The 19,647-nt window shown below is 36.4% G+C and overlaps 1 protein-coding gene across 1 annotated transcript in view; it reads left to right on the top strand.

The window, feature by feature from the left end:
- The window catches only part of SPON1 (spondin 1), a 199,816-nt gene that overhangs the window by 39,293 nt on the left and 140,876 nt on the right, over positions 1-19,647 (top strand). The window lies entirely within an intron of this gene.

The following is a 19,647-nucleotide window of genomic DNA, read 5'->3' as shown; positions in this document are numbered from 1 at the left end:
TAAGTATTTTAAGGCATATTAAACTAACCATTAAAGTTCAGTTACTAATAAATCTAGTATTTATTAGATTAGGAACTATTGGAGTTCTTAAATGCTTTTTTTCTCCTTTGACACGCTTGACCAAGGATAGTTCTACTTGAACAGTTACATGTTGGGGACTTGAAAGACCAGATTTTCAAAAGTTACCCCAAGCCTTCGGTAACTGTTGGCCTGGTGACCCTAACTGGACTTGGTAGGCTATCAGGCATTTATTTCACTTAAGCATATAAAAATACTGAATCTTTAAGATTGAAATTGCATCCATCTGGTTGAGATTCAAGTAAAAAACATGCTCTTAGTTGAGGTGAATACTAAGATGTTCTGTAGAGTCAGGATTTTCTAAATGGAGCTTCATCAGTAAAACCAGATATATTTTTTTAGGGGTGAGTGCTTTCATTTTAGAGCTGGTGATCCTTTTCTGATGTTGTCCTATTATTTCTACAATCTATTTCTAAAGCGTGCGTATTCATGCTTTTTAAGCAATAGACAAAGGTACCATTATGTAGGTGCACTTCGCTTTAGGGCCACTTATTTGACTGTAGAAACTTTAGGTCACTTCTTGCTATGAAGAGTATCAGAGGGAAATGCCAGAGAACCAGAAGAGTCCTGTCTCTTAAGATTTTGCTTGTCATATTTAATAGGACAGATTAGTGAAACATGCATGGACAAGTCTGATGTCTTTGCTTGCTTTGAATCTGTCTGGGATAAGCTTTTGCAATTGCTAAGATGTGCCCTGCAGTAGACCAAAGAATTTCAAAGAATCTTATCAGTACTGAGGATGCCTTTAGAGGCACAAACCACTTCTAGACTTTTAAGGAGATGCTCGTGAAAGGTTGTGCTGAAGTTCAGACAAATGTGTTATTAAAATTGCAACTGATTTCTGAAATCAGTTAGGCTACAAATGTAGCCTATGTACTATGTAGAAATGTAGTTAGGCTACAAAATCGCTACCAGCAAAACTGGTCCATGGCTGCTCTCCTCTCACCCTGTGGTTCGCTTTCTTCTTTTGCCGATTGCCACAAAAGATAACGACCCTCTTCTTCCAGGTCTGTGAGGCTGACCTACCCCAGCCCTGACACTGGCTGAGGAACAGTCTCAAGTCTTTGGCAGTGAGCTTCTGCTGCTGCCTCTCAGTATCAGCGAAATAATTTTGTTTAAATTATGTGTTTTAATATGTACAGAAGCAGTTCAACAATACACTTGCAGTCTTAAGCTCAGGAGAGACAAGTGTACATTGGACTGCAGGAAAACTGTGAAACCTGCTGCTTCCTGGATGGTGAGACACATTGTGTGTTGAAGTTTGAGAGTTCCTTGAGCAATCAAGAAGATTTTTTTCTGGTGTTGCTGGGCTCTGTTTATCAGTAAAGCTGTTTACTTTTCTCCTCTGGACTGCCTCCCTCTTAGCTGTGTTGCAAATACTACTTAAGGCACTTATTGTGTATATAGATACAGTATACAGTATAATAATAATAATGTGATGATGTTTTGCACACGCTTTTAAAGACACAAGGTTTTAACTTTAATCCAATAATGATATGCAACAATAGAAGTTGATGGATTTTTTTTTCCTTATTACTGTCTTAAGCAGAATTGCCATCACCCCCAAAAATGAAACAATATTTTTCTCACTGCAACTTAAACATCTGTGGCTGAAGTTGATTCAGGGGCCTGCCTGAGTCTTGTCAGCAAAGGAATGTAGTAAAGTACCACCAAATGCAGGAACCTTGATAAATGTTTCTTCTCCCTCCTCTCAGCTGATCAAGTCACGCTGGATGTTCAACACACTCTGATTTTTACACTGTGAATACTCACATTATTGCAGAAAACTCAAGAGAGTCTCTAAAAATTAAGACAGAACTGCAGTTCTTATGTTAATATGGACAAAAGTATGGAATTGTTGCTGTCTTAAAGAATGTGAAGAATAAATCATTGGCATAAAACCTTCTCGGACTGCCGGATGACAACAAAACAATGAAGTGTCAATATAGAGTTTAGCTGACTGGCAGCAGTTCCCATAATCTGTTTGGGCAGCTAAAAGAACGTCTTAGAAATTGAAGTTCATAGGGAAAAGAAAAAATTTTTGGGGTATGACCATCTATTTACACTGCATTGTGGGTATTCTAGGTGTGTATGTGCTGGTGAAAGTGAAAGTTGTAAGGTACTTCCCAGTAAAAATTATGTGAAAAATACAAACTTGCCTCTCAATGGCTGCTTTATTGACCCCAGAGGGTAACTGGTCTGCTCCCCAGGACAGTTCAAAAAAAGAATGAAACAGTGACCCTCATTAGGAATTGCTGATGCCAGAAATTAACATCATAATGTGGTGTTTGTGCTGCAGTGCAGCCCTCCATGGCAGCATACGTGGCAATCACTGGTGTGGTTCTGGCAGGAACAACATTTACATTTTTTCTTTTGTATGTAAAGCTTTGACCACATCTGAATTAATAGTTTACAGTCAGCATCCTTTATAAACCTCCTTTATGGTCAGCTCCCATAGAATAGCATACAAATGTTGGATGCAATCTTTAAGTGTTATGTCATTTGTGAAAGCTGTAATGATATGATAAAAACAGAAGTCTAAAAGCAGTTATTATTTTAAATATTTAAGTCCAAAGTCATGGAAAAATTCTGAAACCTTGAACTTTGGAGGAAACAAAAGCCTTCTGTATTTTTCTTTTTTTTCTGTGTGTAATAGTGTGCAAATAGTTTTTTATTATCAGTATGTATCTATTTCAATCCTTGGAGACTGTCTGGTCATTTTCTTTCAGAATTTCCAAAACAGAATGGCAGTATTTTGGAGCTTGTTCTGAATCATAAGGATATACTTAATCCTTTTCATTATGTTCTTGTCTACTGACTTCAATATACAGAAAAGTTAAATGTAGTCGCAAGTTAAACATAGCTGATCTGTAAAATCTTATTATTGTTTTAGTGCCAAATGTTGGGGTTATTTTTTAACTTATAATTGTATAATTAAGTATAGAGGCTTCCAGGAAGTTTTTCCTGGACTAATGGTGAGGGGTTTTGGACATTTATTTTTTCCATGGTTTGTGAAGTCTGATACCTTTTGATATAAACACCTGATTGCACACATTTGGCTAGGAGTCTTCTCAGTGCTTTCTAGGAATAGTTCATGTGATCTATTTGGTTTTGATAAGCATAAACTGACATAGAAAAATGGTAATCTGTAGCTCTGGGGTTCAGTAAGGGATGCTAAGTAAGTCTTTTGGCATCAGCACACGTGTGTAATGCTGGCTTCTTCTGTGACCGCAAAATTGAAAGTTTAGGAGAACAAATGTGAATTCAACTTATCATTCCTACTTTGCTTTCTAAAACATCTTTCTGTGTGAAAGTTTAGAATTGGGGAAGAAAAAAAAAAAAAAAGAGGGAAATAGATTAACTTATGATGTTGCACTGTAATTGCTTAGTCAAGAATAATTCATCCATTCTCTTCGTTCCCACTAAGTGATGACAGTGAAACAGCCTAAAGGTTCAGATCCTTCCAGACTCTTTATTGAAACGCCCAGCGTACAGAATGCGCTTCAGGAATGCAAGCAATTGCTGAGGCTCTGTTTGTCCAAACATTTAAGCCTATGCCCCAGTCTCACTGAAGACATAAGACAGAATACTGCTTAGATGGTACACGCTGCTTGGGAGACCCTCAATCTTTACGCCCTCTTCCTATTTGCCTGATGTCTGCTAGGAACACTGTATAGCTAAATCCAATTATAGGAAGGTACACAGACTCCAGCATTACCAGCTGTTAAAATGATTTCTGCAGAGGGATTAAATGGAGAAACAGCGTATCACTTTGGGGATGGCCCCAGATACTGCAAGACAATTTTAAGCACCTTGATTTTTAGAATGACCTAATGGAAATAGAATGCATTGTCAGCTGTGAGATAGCCCAGTCAGCCTCACCACAGCGTTAGGTGCTTGACTAGAAAGTTTTGCTGTGTGGAACAAAGTTATTATAACAACATAAATCAACAGAATGCACTCGGATCTTAGCAACCAGGATTCGCTTGGCTGCCTCAGCATCTGTGCTAGCTTCAGAAGCTCCCCAGATATCAGCATGAGCAGGGAAGTGCTTACAATAATATTTTTCCTGTTTGTATGGTTAGAAATACCTATTTAGACCATTCTGAGCTTTCACGCTGTGCACAGTCTACTTGTTTCTGTGTTCACAATGCAACATTTAGTCTTTCTATCCCTGTATATTTTCCCTTATTTCTTGTGATTGATTGGACACCAAGGTGCTATGTGGAAATATGGGAGGAGCAGGTCATTTCCTTCATCTCCTAATAAAAGTTTCTGTTCTAAAACTTATTTACTAGATTTTTTGGGATTTTCAGAATGCGTTGGCTCTCTAGTATCTCTAAAACCTACTGTTAAAACGTTCTTGAGATATTTATAATTATTTTTGCTATGTGCAATTTCTATAAAAATAATCATATAGACAATTGAGCAGTGGCAGAGCCTAGTGGCATTTTATATAATCACATGGAAGTAAAGAAATTTTCTGTAAAAAAAAAAAAAAGGCTAATAGAGATTTATCTAGTTCAACAAGGACAGTCTTAAATATGGATTTGAATTCCTGATTTGCACCGTTGATAGAGAAAAGATAATAAAAGTTTATCAGAAGTTTCTTGGCAGTGATGGAGAATCACCTCTTTTAGGCTGCTTTTAGCCCCAGATTTCTAGGTTCAACTGGTTAGTTGTGTTCCTCAAGATAGTGTCTCTGTTCAGTGTGCTACTGAGCAGCTAGGTAAAGGTCTGACGTGTGATGGAAAATACAGAACAAATAGTTTTCTGCAAAAACTTTTAGAATTCTGTAATATAAAACAAGAGTGAAGAAAATTTTGAAAATTGTCTTAGCTTGTCACATATTAAAATTTCATGGTAGGGAGAATCTTGTTAATATCCAAGTTGATTAAATCTGTCAGCTGCTGTAGATTTCATGAAGAAGCAAGTATTGCTAGATGGTAATTATCTTTTCCTCCTTTGGCATTTGGTGGTTTTTGCTGAGCCTGAGATTAGTTGTTACTGTAGTAAATGATGGCCACATGCAGATAAGTTATATTCAATTTACCATTTAGAAAAGAAGCCACAGTTCTCTGGTTGGCTCATGGAATAATCGGCTTCTCAGGCAATGGACGTGACTTGTATGGGAAATGTAACTAAAGTTCTTGCTGCCAAGTTATTTATTTCTGCTATACATCTAATCCTTAAACAACCACCAAATTAAAGTCTGGTATCTGTAAACAGTGTTTATTACTACTTGCAGAAATTCACTGTAGTCGTCATGATGTCTCTGCTGATTGTTTCTGAAAATGTTTTCAGAGCCATCTCCAGGGAAATATTTTATAATTTGAGGAAAAGTGTGAAACTTATTGTTTCTCTTCATATTTAATTATCTTCATGATTGTAATTACAATGGGCTTTGTTCGTATGTAGTCAGAAGGTAGAGGAATTTTAAAGAATTTGTGGTCTTCCAAATAAAAAACTATGATACATTTAGTATATCAGGTATCTATTGGCAAAATCTTTTAGGTAGTTGTATTATTAGCAAGGCTATCACGCCTATGAGGAAAACTTCATTTCTAGTACATGGGTCTACACCTTGGATATAATAGTTTCCAGCCTCCGTGCAGATACTGGAAGTACTCTTGCTCTTCAGCCTTCAGCGCTCTGAGAGCGACTGAACTCCAGCTAGAGCTTTTTGAACACGTGCTGTTTGATTCCATGTAACTTCAAGCATTATATTTATTCAAGTCACTTGGCATCTCACTCAGAGTAAACACTACACTGAAATGTGACGTTGGAAAAACTAAAAGAGGAACCAAATGTCACAAAAATCCATGAGTTCCTAACTACATTTACATACTGAAACTGTCTTGATACACAGCCAGATCTCTTCTCTACATTCAAACTCACGATGAGATCCAGCCAGGCAGTCCTTAGGCCAGAAACAGAGCACAAGGCGTTTGGAAAACAAAACCCCAAAACCCACAAAACACAAGGGCAGCTCCATGGTGTGTAAATTAATATATGACCAACTCAGTAACACTGTCTCAAGAAAAGTGTTTATCAGAAATGCCAAATTTGAAATGGTCAGAATGAAATGTGTTTCAGTATTAATGGTTCTTACTAAAAGTGTTGATGTTATGATTCTCTATCACAAAGACAAGTTGCACAAATTTACTCCTACCAGAAGTTCCAGTTGTTAATGAGCTACAGAGTGGGCCTGGTTCAGTCAGACTCCTTTATGTGCGTGGAAGCTACAGTGCTGCTTCTGAAATTATTGCCAGTCATATAAAAGGAACATCTGATAGATGATCACAGAGTTGAACTTAAAAGAAAAAAAAGGTGTATCTTAGTTACCACTGAGGTATTTGTGTGTTACATTTCAGGCTTGTCCCAGATTTCTCGTCAGTATCGATGAGGTGGCAGAAGGAGGAGTGGGGCAAGTTTGTACGTTATTCAGGTTGCTAGGCTAAGGTGATTAAGCAGTATAAGTACATTCTTTGCTTCTTTCTCATACTCTCATCGCCAAAACATTTTCTTTTCTTTTTTAGGCTGTAATTACCCAATATGTGCATTTTTCCTTGATTTTCTGGGATAATTACCTGAGTAATATGTAGCTCAAGTCTTTTTCTATATGCTTAATTGGGTGTTTCTTTAAATGCTTTACATGGGATGTATTCTTTAAATGCATCCTATTTGTTACAAAACATGAAATATGATGATTTTACATGCTCCTTTAGGACTCCTGAATACTTGTGCGTTCTTGAAAAAGAGATTTGTGGATTTGTGCTTATTGCAAAATACCGCTATTTTGAAGCAGATGAGCTACTAGTACATAGTGGAAGATCTATGAGGAATTCACTGTAAAATTGTGCCTCTAAATATTCAAAGTTAAAAAACAAACAAACCCCACCACCACCACCACTTGTTTGAATTGGATATAAGCTTGTTATTCAGTCTTTTCCATTTCTCCTTTCAGTCTTGTGCAATTGTCCAGCTACTTACATCAACAACTTTACCTGGCTTTTATTAGAATACTAATACATGGTCAGAGCACAGTTATAAAGCATTTACTGAAAGATTTCCATTATGGCTAAATATAATGGCCAAGGAAAAATAGAGAACTATCTACCTTCCTTGCCTAACAAGAGCTCTGAGTAACAGTATGCTGTTCATGGAACAATAGAACATAACTGTTCTCATATTATAAATAGCTATTTTCATTTTCTTAGTAATATTAATGTCTTCTGCATGCAGAGAAATGATCAAAATTCCTATACAAATAACTTAAAAATAAAAAAATCCCTGTCTTCCAGTTAACTACCGCATGACAAGAGCAGTAGCTTCTGAACTTCATTTTTGATAGAGATAATAGCAGTATAGCTTAATATTTCTTTGTACGCAGCTTAAAATATTTTTGTAGACACTTCATGCATTTCTACACAATTAAGATAGCAATCTAAGATATCTCTATAAATCCTGACCTTCCTTAGAACAAATACAACCCTTCATGTATAGAAAATGTAGTAATTTTCCATATACAGTTCTTTCAACCTGCTTTAGTTTTCCCCCATTCTTCACTTTTAGGATTTGGTGTGACAGCATTGTGCAGAGCTTTAAATGGCTAGGGACATAGATTGGAAGTGAGTAGATTTGGGTTCATTCTTGTCTTTCATACTGGGTTATCATACACAGCTCAACTCATTTCTCAATGCCTCTGTTCTCTCAAAAGCAACTAGAGGCCCGTGACTCTTCATAAAACACTGCAAGATAGAAAAGATTGTGTTAGCATTGCACTATTCTAATTCCTTAAAGGCTATGTCAATGTTTTCTTTGTCCAGCTATTTTAAAATCATTTCTTACAAAAAAAAAAAGGACAAAAAATAAACTTTGCAATGTAACCAACAGTCCTATATTTAATTTTTAGGCTAAAAATCTACAGTTTACTTGTATTAAGAAGGAAAAACATCCTTCTGCATTTCTATACAGCTTCTATATTTATAGCAGTTCTAACATTAGATTGCAACAATTGACATTTGCATTTTAATATATATAGTAGCAGCCCCCTGGATCTACTGACGAAACACATCTACATCTAAACCAAAAATCCATTTCACTTTCTTTTTCTCACAGATTTAATATTGTTCCTTTAACTTCACAGTGGAAGCACATGAATTTGGAGTGTTGTAAATGAATTTTCTTGTAATTTTGTGTTCTTCTAAATAATCTTTTTTACAGCACAATTAATATAGTAATCCTATAAAATCTAGCTAGATTAATTCATATGCTGTTTTGTTTGCAAAGATGTCCTGTTGCAAAGCAGCTTAATCATTTTGCTACTGAGAGATGGGTCTGTTCCTTAAGGAGTGCAAAGCAACGGAAACACAATGAAAAAAAGAAAAGAGTAAGGAGAGGATGATGGTCTTTCATCTAGTGATAGAGGGAATCTAGTTATGGCTTTATTATGAAGGATATTTTTCACTGTTTCACACTGTACCTTGCAAATGCCTACAATAATTTAATATTTGAAAAAATCAGTGTTATGGCACATTTTGTGATAAATGCAAGTAACATGCAGTTACTTTCATTGGTCCATATGGTTATTTTTTTGCACAAATAGTTGCATTTTTGTAAAACAAGTTCTACAAAAGTAAAAATAAAAAAAAGGTATCTTTTTATGTGCAACGTGGTAGGAATGCAGGCATTAAAAAAGTGCAGCACACTCCTAAGACACTGATAGAAGTTCTTTTTTTGTTCATCATTGCATTTTCTCCACATTTTCTTGGGAAAAACTGCAACTAGGAATAATAATTAAAGTGAACAGCTGACAGAAGCTCAAACACAGAATTTACCAGAAGTCAACTGTATTCTCATTTGGTACTTAGCAAAAATATATGGAATATTTAAAGCTTTCAGATTTATTTCTTACCAATTATACATGCTTATTTTCTTTAGCATAGAGAAGCTATTGCAAATGATGTTAGAAGGGACTCTGGTGAAATACTGAAGTCTTTTACTGTCTGACAGCAGTATGACAATAGGATGAACTATGGTTGAGTTTCCCCTGTACGCCTCGATTCTTCTTAAAGGTGGAGTCTTGGCAGTCCCAGTAAGGAAGTGGTGCCGGTACTAACCTGTCGTTGCTACTGGTTAGCTAAAATGATTCCTCTGATGCCCTTTATTCTCAGGTGCTGCAACCCTCTTTTCAGCCTGTGCCTTCCTCCAGTCTTTTCTCTAGGCTATTCAACCGCAGCTTCTTCCATCTTTTTCTCCTTCTAGATATCTCATTGTTCTCATTTGGTCTTCTCTGAAGTATATCCTTGAATTGTGGCACCCCAAACTGGGCATTGTAATCCTGCAGTAACACAACTCCCCATGGTCTTAGACAAAGCACTTCCACTGAAGTGTTTGCTGTTTTTCATAAAATAACATTTATTTGTGTCCAACTTCTGATCCACTAGACTTCCTTCATCCTGCCTATCAAAAACTTCTCTCCTTGGCTTTTCCCTTTCTGTCTTTGTGCAAGTAATTACTCTTATCTAAAACTAGAACTTTGTGTTTAACATTATTTATTTACAGCTTGATACTCTCTGCAGTCACTAACTTGTTCTCTATTACATCATTCAAGTTATTAATGAAAATATTGATGCATTCATAACCACACAGAACTTGAAACTCTTTAGTGAGTTCCAGCTGAGTTCTAAACATATAAAAAAGCAAATTGATTTAAATAGATGAACTTTGCTGTCTAAAAAATCCTGCCATCTAATCATGATGTAAGTAATATGTATGCATTTTAAGTAGAATTTAAACTAGTTTGAAAAACTATGCTAGTTTGATATATCTGTGTATTTAGAAATCTAAAAAATGTATGAAAAATATCATGAAAATTTTTTTTGTTAGGTAGTATTTTATATTGACAAAATCTGTATTGGAGAAGGATAAATCCTCAAAGAGTGATTACATCTATTTACATATCCTGGAGAGAAAATGCAGAAGGATTTAAGATGTCTAAGGAGGAAAGTTCTCTGAAGTATCTTGCACTGAAATCTAATTTTGTCTGAATTTTGCTCCCAGTAAGTGGGGGAAATAAAACAGTAAAAATATGTATTTCTGCCTAAGTCTCTGGTAGGGTCTGTATTTTCATAAATTTCAAGTAGTGTGATGAAAAAACCCCACCTCTATAATTTTCTTGTTGTTTGCTGTTTGTAAATGAAAATCATTGTTAATTTCGGAGCCCGACAGCTGTAGAACATTTGCCAATAGGCAGCAGCTGTCAGTAGCACTCCAGTTTATTTTGCAAACAGATGTTTAATTTGACTTCAATGCCATTGTCAATTTTTGAGGGGAAACAAAGAGAGGAAAGGAATAGAAATAATCATGATAGTCATAATTTGATTTCCTTTCAAAACATAAAGAGGAGTCACTATTAATGACATCAAAAGTGTTTTCATTTTTTATTACTGAATGTTTTAAATCAGGTTGTTTTTTTTTTTATAACGGCATGTACTGAAATTAAGCTTTCTCAATGCATGGTAACATGTTAAGGAAGTGTCAGGAACTGAAGGCATTATTTTAATGTAGTATGCTACATTTTATAATACACATTTATTTATGAATCAAAATGTAATACTCTTTGTACAGTTTACAGATAGAGTTTTTTGTCTCTATATTAAAGCCATTGTACCAGTGAGCCCACGGTCATAAAAAAACCATAATGTTGTTTACTGGAGTATAATAGTATTCTCATCTCACATCAGCGGAAGTGAAGGGCAAATTTGGTCCAGTAATGATGAAATGAGATAATGAAAAAGCTAAGTAACATAATGTAGTTCACTTTTAATTTTAAAAATTTAATTTTAAAAACCAATGATTTTATCCGGTATGTGCCCAGTGACTGGAGGCTTTAATAAAATGTGCTGTTATAATATCTTGGCAAGATCCTCCGTTATTCAACTCTCATCTGGTTCTCTAGACATTTTGAAGTTAGCAGTGTATCGTCTCAGTCCTATAAAACTTTGGCAGTTCTTACATGTTACAAGGTCTAATTTAAATTAGTCATAAAGGTGGCACATCCTACTGGTCATTTACTCCTTTGCAGCACAATCTGTTCAGGTATTTCAAGATGGTGTTTCTATGAGGCTATATAATCAAACCTGCAGTTAAATTTAAGAAGCTATACTGGCTATGCCTTTTGTATGAAATTTTCTATGAAAGCAAAATTTTTCTACTATGCTGAGTTTAGTATTTGCTGAAACGTCTGCATGTCCACAAAAAACCTAGAACGGCTCTACACAGCACAGTTTACAGTTAAAAGTTCAAGCGCAGCTATATTTCAATACGAAAGGCAAATGGCTGAATTAACAAAGTGTCTGATTCTGCCATCTTTACTTACATTGAACAGTATTTAAATTCTCATGTGGATTGAAATATATTAACTGGAGTCTGAATGATACATTATATCAATAAAGGTCTCAGAACCTGAACATGGTATTTATCTTGATTCTTTTTTTTTTTTTTCAGTTGAAGTACCACAAAATCAATTCTGATCTGTTTCCTTAAAGGAGCAGCTCCATGTGTTGTTACAATTCTTTAGAAATTATGAAAGAAAAAAACCAAAAAACCTAGAAAAGGAATTGTTCTTTATGTAGACTGTTGAATTGATTCTTGTCTTTCTACTTACCTGGTTTGGCACTTGTTTGAAGGGATTTTTAAAAGGATTGAAATATTAGATTCAACCAATAATTGAGCAGGCCATTCCTTTCTTTTCCTTGCAGTAATTAGATACCCACTTTTCTATCTTTTCTATGTCATTAGACATGCATTAGGTATCTTTGCTATATGAACAGCAGTAGTCTGAATGCTTTTTGCTCCACTTTCCTGAAGAGATGGATTTGTTGCTCAGTCAGTTCACTGCTTCAGCAGAATGTGGTTTAAAGCCTTGCAATGCATCAGAAAGCACACTTGATTTCTTTAACGGTTTCTGAGTTTTCATTTGCTGCAGAAAGGAGAGGCTTGTAGGGGCCTGTGTCTAGAGAAGGAATCGGCTCTGTTCGTTAGGATAATGAGCTTGATGCTCGCTCACTGCACAGACTGTATGTAGCCTGGTGATACCCTTAATATGTACCAACAACTCATTTAAGTTCTACAGATTACCTATCATGTTTCTTCCCATAGATTTCTCTGGAAACGGCATATATGGTTGTTCTGTAAGCAGAAAAAAAGGGTGTGCTCTCTCGTGATACAATTACCTTGCAGTTGTTTGCTGAGGTAGATATGAGACAAGGAACTTGTATCCAGAATAGAAAAAAGTTCCACACTGCAGAGAGGATGCCATGTATTGAGGTACCACCATTTCATGAAGGTTCATAAAGAAATTGTCTTGTTCGCCAGAGTTAATTTAGATAACAAATACTAATGAACAAGCATTTATCTAATTTCTCTGAATAAATTGTGGACAAAACTTTGTTTTCAATTCAGTGAAGAATCACAAATAGCTTGCCAGTTTTATAGTAGTAGTAGTCTGTATTTCTGCCACACATAGTTCTGCTCACAAAGTACTAAATACGTTCTGGCAAGTAAATGAAATAAACTCATAGAGGCGGCAAATTTCAGAGATAATCAGATGAGTGTTTTCTTCATTTTCTTTATCAGTAAGCCACTTGGCTCAGCAAGAATTAAGTTTTAAGTGCTGTCCTTATAATTTTCTAGTTTTCTAGTGGATACTCGTGCATCAGAAGAAATTCAGGCTCTGATTCTTTTCTGATTACGTGAAACTGAAGTTGGTAATTGATTTCAGTAGGTCAGTCCTCAGTAGACTGTCATCTCATAGTCAACAGCAGCATAAGATTGCAAGGCACATCTAGATTTTCAAAATACCCTCAACATCATTGCATCTGATAATTGTATGTTTTTGATTTTCAAAGCATATATTTTTTGTCTCTTTTTCTGTGTAAATGTTTGGTGGGGGCAAACGACTGCCTTCTATAAAAAGCAAAGTCAGGTAGGTATACCTTTATAATTTTGTCTTAAAATCAGGAGATTTTCCCTTGTTGCTTCAGTTTTGAAACTAAACCAACTATTGGAAAAGTTTAAATTGCGCTGCTTGGGTGCCAATCTCAAAATCATAATCGATTCACCTATTTCCTATACACATATCGGAAGGAGCACCCCTGCTTGTCTCTACAGTGTCTGATCCCTTGCTCTGTTTCCTCCTGTATCTCTAATCGCACTTGGTGTATGTCAGTTTACCTACTTTAAAACATCTTCCCCTCAGAGTTTCTAATGAAGTTAAGAATCTAATTAACTGCACTTTTTGTTCCAAATAAAACTGGTAGGGCTGGATTCCAGTTCCTAAGTCTATGCCTGCTTCTCAAAGCTGCTAATAAGGAAGGGTAATTTATCATCTTAATCCTTTCCATTACTACTTACTACTGTTCACAATGTGCCTTTAATAGTTCTATTCATGTGCTCTCCTTGCCCTGATGAGTGAGGGAGATACAGACTGTGTAGCTTTTGCTTAATCCCTGGTCCTTTAAGCATAGTTGTAATCACATCCTCCGTGAAATGATGACCTTTGTCTGGGCCAACAAGACTGCAGGAGCCCCACAGAGACAAAAGGCTTTTTGTGATAAGACATGAGGAAACGGCCTCAAGTTATGCCAGGGGAGGTTTAGGTTGGATATTGGGGAAAATGCCTTCACCAAAAGGGTTGTCAAGCACTGGCACAGGCTGCTCAGGGAAGTGCTTGAGTCACCATCCCTGGAGGTTTTTAAAAGACATGTGGTTGTGGTGCTTTAGGGGCATGGTTTAGTGGTGGACTTGGCAGTGTTACATTAATTGTTGGACTCGGTGATTTTAAAGGTCTTCTCCAACCTAAACGATTCTATGATACTGATGGTTTTTTTTTCCCTCTCCTTGTTGCTGGATGTTGTTTTCTAGAAAAGGCTTCAAACCACCTTGAGGAGGAATTGGTCACTTCCAAGTAGTTTCATTACCCCAGACTGTTCTGGGGAGCTAATGTATATAGTCTATATGAAATCACATCCACAGTCTGACAACTCACTGCTGCAGCAAATATATGACTAGACTTTTTCTTGCCCTTCCTATGCATTTCTTGGACAATTTTTTGTCCGTTTCCTAACACCTGTTTCTGTACCTTTCAACGTGGCTATTTCCTTAACCCTAGGAGTATTTTTCTTTCTTGTAGCGAGTTTAGCGATTATTCTTTCTCCATTTACTTTCTTAACCCTTTTGTTTCTGCTGTGCCCTAGTAACAGCCATTACTGTTTACTTCATATGTCGCAGGGCTGCTGCTGCTTCTTTAGCTGCTGAATCTCCCTTACCATCCCATTCAGCTTCCTAATCCTTATCCCTTTGAGCCTTTAGATGCCTAATTCACAGCTGATCCCGATGGCCATTCCCATGCTTATAAATCTCTTCTGCACCAACCCTTATTCAAAAATATATGTCACCCAGTCTTCACCTTCTCCTAACCTAGTCAAACCTCCAATATTGTATTCCCTTCACAGAATAATCTGAATCAGGTAAAATCACAACCTACCTAGCCTTTTGTTGTCTTTAAACTTCAAGAATTACTGTAGTCTGTTTGCGGGGCTGAGCTGCTTAGAGCGCTCCTGGTACATTACCCTGTCCGGGGTCAAGGCATGCATGCCCTGGGCACCGTTTCCATCTGTATGCTTTGGAATTTCACCGGTGAGCCAAAGGTGATTTGTGCTGTAACTTTGTCCTGAAATCATTCAAAATCTTCCTCAATCCCATGTGTAGGTGTTATTTGCGAATGACCGGGCACTGACATTCTGCTCCCATATTGATTAGGGCACAATAATAGAGAACAGGTTACTGAAAGTTTCTGAGGCTTATCTGTGGTTCGTTAATATTAATGTCCAGAGAGCAATAGAAGTATTGGAACTAGTGCTTCTTGTCAATGATGCTGGCAGAGTATACTTTAGGAGTCATCTTACTTGCATCACGATAGGGGCAGTACCTGTGAATATTTCACTTGTGTTGTCCGAGCAGCTGCTAAGCTTTCCCAGACATAGACTGAAGGGCACAGCTCTGGTACTGGTATAGATGTTTTTATCTATTGGTAGGTTACTGGGCCTAGCTTGGTTTTTTATCTGTTGTAGCAAAACTTCTACCAGTGCTACTGGTGTGGCAACTAATGTGACACAAGAAGGTTGTACGAATTTGGCATTTCTAGGGATGAAGCAGGAAGAGCAAAACCCCTGCTGTACAGATTCCCTGCTACGGCATTCTCTAAAATATCTGTGTACCAAAGCTTTGCAACAATATTTGTACAAATCCTTACTGCAACTAATTTTTGCAACCAGAACAATTCTATGAACTGTAGGCACTACCATAACACTGTCTTCAGCCACAAACTTGTTGCCACAGATATAGAATACAGAGTAATAGGAGAAGCTTGGTGAAAACCTCTCTAACGATGTAGATTTCATGGTTTAATTTGATCATTCTTTTATAATTATGTGTTGCATGAGCAGAGTGGTGTTTCAGCTATTTCTCAAATACAATTTGAATGTACCTTCTTCCCATGATCTGTTCCTTCAGAATGAGGGAAGTAGAAAAGATACAATCCCAACCCTTTTATCTTTACTGGTCCTTTCTTTTCTTTCGTTTCTCTGCACTTGTGTCTTTCAGTGTAAACAACCAGTATCTCCTGGCATTAGCTGTCCGAATATTCAGTGGGCTGCCATCTCAGCTGCCAGCGAAAGCTCTTAGAAAAGCCCAAGTAGAATAGGTTCAGTTGTTACAGGTATTAATTCTTGAAAGCTGAAACGTGTGTCTTGGCTGCACTACAGAAATGGCAAATCTCTTCTTCTGATGCTTCCAGTTCCAGTGGGTTTGTGGTATCAGATTTAACCTCAAATACTAAAGGTTCTGCATCAAAATTAACCTTCCCTAAGCAGATACGTTCATAATATTAAGGGCTCTTTTAAGAAGTAGTATTAAGCATTTTAATATCAAGTTAGCTAAGTTTCAGTGAATGTTAATTTGTTTTGTTAATTGTGGTGATTCAACCTTCAGGCTTCTGTCAACTCAAGTGAGGTGAAGATTTTTTGGGGTTTGAAAACATCAAATACATTATTCCAATTTGGTTTCCTGCTACTGAATACCCAGTAATTAGTATTTTACAAGTGGGTAGACCTGGTTAGGATGTTGCTCTTGACATACAATTTTTGTCTGTACAAGCAATAATTTACTCATTAAAACATGACATCAGTATATTGCTAGTTGACACCTCTTCCAAAACAGTAGTTGGAGAATGACAGCTCTGATATATTTTTTTTTTATCTATGAATTCTCTTCCTTCGTTTCCAAATCCTCTAAGACTATTAACAATTTAGAACAATTTTCCAAAGTTTTGGGGAATATTTTCAAACTTCATTGACTGGACACTCTTGCTGATGTTTAACTTTTACTTCTTTTCCTTTTTTAATACAATATACAAAAAATGTTTGTTGGTTGTGGTTGGTTTGTTGTTTTTTTTTCCCAATCCCCTCTAACCTGGAGTAGGGGAAGGTGGCTCAAGAGGGGAAGGTTATGTGCGTAGGATATAAAGATTAAAATAAGCGTTGTAAAAGGGCAAATATGTTGTGGGGTTTTTTTTACTGTGTCATGGATGTCTGCACTTTCTGTGTAATAATGGCAAAACCAAGAGAGTTCAAGTAGTGACAGCAAGGAGTTTGGGAACTAGTGAAGAGTAGCATGTGTGGAGGGTCTGAAACATCGCCTTTGCCTGTGTGTTTTGTTTTTTGCACATCCTGGCATAGCAGGTTATGCAGACTCAGAATGAAAATGGGGGCATGGTTGTGTCTTTCTTTTCTTGTTTCTCTTGAACACCTGGAGGAATCAAGTCTTTGAGTTCCCTGTGCCAGTGGGTGAGCGTAACGCAAGTTGCATAGGTCTTTTAAGCAGAAGTAAAGCAATGCTTGATAGTTTTATTTTTTGTTTTCATTTTTTCATTTTTATTTTAGGATTTCTTAGTTAATACACAAATGATTTGTATCAGTTCTTATTGCAAGTTAGCTCAGTGGATACAGCTATCGGGTAATATGACATTGGGCTCACTAGCTTGATAAAAACTGTACTTCCACCTTTGCTAGATTGTTTCCATCTACTGTACAAAACCAGTACTTAGAACAACAAAATAAATATGTCCTCCAATCATCTAGTCCTATACCATTTTTTTAGACTTTTTTTACAGTATAACTTATAATGTATAATTTTGAAACTCAAGGAGATGGTACTTGCTACAAAAAATGGTGGCTAGCAAAATACTGGGTGAAGACACACCCCATGAATAGCAGTGGGCTTTCAGCAATGGGACATTTTCTCAGGAGTCCTAGAAAACGATTTCTTTTATCTTTTGGTAGCTTTTTTTTTTTTCGGGGTGGGGGTGGTGGTGGTGGTTTGCTTTTATTTTTGGGGGGTTGTAGTCTGTGGGTTTTTTTTTCTCCCCTGAATAATGGGTGTAGTGTACATGTCAGAAACTATTTTGTCAGTATGAGTTTTTATCCTGAAGATTTTAGATTTAATATTTATGTGTTGTGGTTATTCAAGCAAAGAACAGAGAGATTTTCTGAGGACAAACACAAGATAGCAGCATATATAATTGTGTTTTCCCTTAGAGCTTTTTGTTGTATTATATATGATGGCCAAATCAGTCCTGAAGTCAGTGAGCTTCCATGTATGCGTGTGATGGTAGACCTGAGTGTGATGTGAAGGATAATCAAAAGGATTTTCCTGTGGGCTTTCTCTCGATTATATTTTCTGACAGTATGGATGAAATGTTGAAAAACTAAACTAAAGCACGATATTCTGGTGTATATGTATGCACTGAATACTTTAGAAGTGTGCAGTTTTTATTGTTTTCCTTCTGACTAACCTATTAGAGAAAAGGCACTTGTCCTGTGCAGAGATGTAAATGTTGAAGTATGGCAACGTTGATAAACTTCATATCAATATTACTGTGTTTTGTTCAATGTCAAATATAAAGTCTGGTTGGTTTGCTCAAACAGTGTTAACAACATACTTTAAAACAAATGAATGAACAAAACCAACCAAAAGGCAACAAAAAAATGCACCATCTGTGTTAGCTCCTGAGGCATCAAGAAATAAATAATTTCATGCAAGTTTTTAATAGTACTGACCGTTTTCAATGATGGCTGATGACAAAATTAGATTCTGGTGTAGACAGAGTTTGCTCTTTGTTGAGACTGAGCATATTCTACTAGTTGAAAATTATTTTGAAGAAGGTAGTTGTCAAATACCCTACAGTGTAAAAATTGCTGGGCATCGAATAGCTAAGGGGTTGTATATGCTTTCAGAAGAATTTTAATTGATTTTTAATAAGAGTCTTCTAAATATTAGAGAGAGAAGTAAATGTTGGTAAGCTTCTGGGAGTCTGTACGTTTCCTGACCTTGTAAGTACTTGACAGAAACATAGGGTTGTGTTTTTTTTTAAGGCAACACAGAAAAAAAAAAAAAAAAAGAGAACATCCTAAATGATGTGTTAGAATTACAAAATCCACTAGCATCAACAAAACTGCAGAAGATATAAATAAGTGGTTTTCACCTCACTTTCTAGTGCTAAGGTAAATGATATATTTAGAATTTTTTTCTCTCCAAAAGACAAAAAAAATTAAAGAAAGCAAAGAAACAACATCCTATTAAGTGTATTTGTTCTCAGTACCTTTCTGGGTGGGGCAGGGGGGAGCAACGTAAAATAATGGAGTTAATTCAGTAAGGCATGGAATAAGTACAGAAAATAATTTTGTTGGCTGGAAGGACAGGGCAAGTTTAACTCACAAATAATATAGAGCAGAAAAGGTTTCTTATCTGCAGTCCAGTAGTTTATGATTATTTCTCAATTTCCAGGGGAAACTTAGGGTATCCTCACTAGCTCTGGCAAGATCTGTTTTATTAAAATGTAACTAATATTGTACTTAATGGTTTTGATGTAAGCTTAAAAAATGTCATAGGAACAATTCTTATAGATCCTCTTCCTTACTACTTTTGTCACATCATTACACCCACAGAAGCAATTTAAAATAAGAGTATTTCTGTTGATGCTATGACTTGACAAAAAGAGTCAGGAAGATGAGCTAAAGCTGTTTCTATGGAAGAAAGAAAAAAACCCAACCAACCAACTCTGTTTCTGGTATGACTTGGAGCATTCCCAAGGCTGCTCTGGATTTTTATGTTTTATGACATTTCCTGTTTGTTAATTTCACAAATGCAATTTATGTGACTTTGGTAGAGCTCTTCACAGCAGGATGGTACAATCATTGTGCTGGAGAGGGACCTCCTCATTCCAGGGAAGTCTTTCAGGGCAGGTCTCACTCCCATTATGCTTAGATGTGGTCTGACCAAACCGAGACAGGATAGAGACTCTGAGCTGCTTGTATCTGACATGCAACATTCTGAAGTAGCATTGCCCAAACAAATACTACAAGAACTACTAGATAGTCCTTGATATTTTTGAGAACTACAAACAAAAATAATAAATAATGCTGTTAGGAGTTGTGTGTGTGTGGT

This window comes from Falco naumanni, chromosome 10, assembly GCF_017639655.2.
Source record: "Falco naumanni isolate bFalNau1 chromosome 10, bFalNau1.pat, whole genome shotgun sequence".
Taxonomy (NCBI): Eukaryota; Metazoa; Chordata; class Aves; order Falconiformes; family Falconidae; genus Falco; species Falco naumanni.
Note: the sequence above shows the minus strand (reverse complement) of the source record. Positions and strands in the feature narration are given on the sequence as shown.